This window comes from Octopus bimaculoides, chromosome 25 (genome assembly GCF_001194135.2).
Source record: "Octopus bimaculoides isolate UCB-OBI-ISO-001 chromosome 25, ASM119413v2, whole genome shotgun sequence".
In the NCBI taxonomy this organism is placed as follows: Eukaryota; Metazoa; Mollusca; class Cephalopoda; order Octopoda; family Octopodidae; genus Octopus; species Octopus bimaculoides.
Genome location: NC_069005.1, coordinates 33,650,738 through 33,651,568, shown reverse-complemented (window position 1 = coordinate 33,651,568; position 831 = coordinate 33,650,738).

The window sequence follows — 831 nt, the reverse complement described above, 5'->3', positions numbered from 1 at the left end:
AGGAGGAGGGAGAAGGAGAGAGGAGGAGGAAGGAGGAGGAGGGAGAAGGAGAGAGGAGGCGGATAAAACATATATGCAAAGAGAGAGAGGAGTGCAAGACGGAGAAACGGTAATAAAAGAGAAGAAAGAAAGAAAAAAAGAAAGAAAGAAGGAAAGAAAGAAAGAAAGAAAGACAGAAAGAAAGAGTAAATGTATTATTGTAAAATTACAGCCATTAGTGTCACGTGGTCATCGGCGTGGTAAGGTCAGGCGTGGCTGTGTGGTGAGAACTTTCCTTCCCAACCACATGGTTCTGGGTTCAGTCTCACTGTGTGGTACCTTGGCCAAATACCCTCTTACTATAGCATCGATCAGATCAATGAGGTTTTGGTAGAGGGAAAGTGAAAGAAGCCCGTCGTATATATATATATATATGTGTGTGTGTGTGTGTGTGCATATCTTTCTGTCTGCGTTTGTCCCCCCTCACTGCCGCTTGACAACCGGTGCTGGTTTGTTAGCATTCCCGTAGCTTGGCTTAAAATAATAAATAAATTCAACTAAAATGTCTGCAAGGCGGTGCCCCAGCATGGCCACAGTCAAATGAAACAAGAAACAGATAAAAGATGTGTGTGTGTGTGTGTGTGTGTTGTAGTATGACATGGTGCAGTGTTGTGTAGAGTGATATGATGTGTATGTTGTAGCACGGCAGTGGTGCATCGATGCAGCGGTTCAGAGTGTGGTGTAGTGAATTGATCAATAAGCGATGTACAATAAATATAGAGAAACAACTGCAATCTTGTCTAAAGAAGTGTGGTAGGAGGAGGGGGTGGCGGCAGCGGCGGCGGTGGTGGT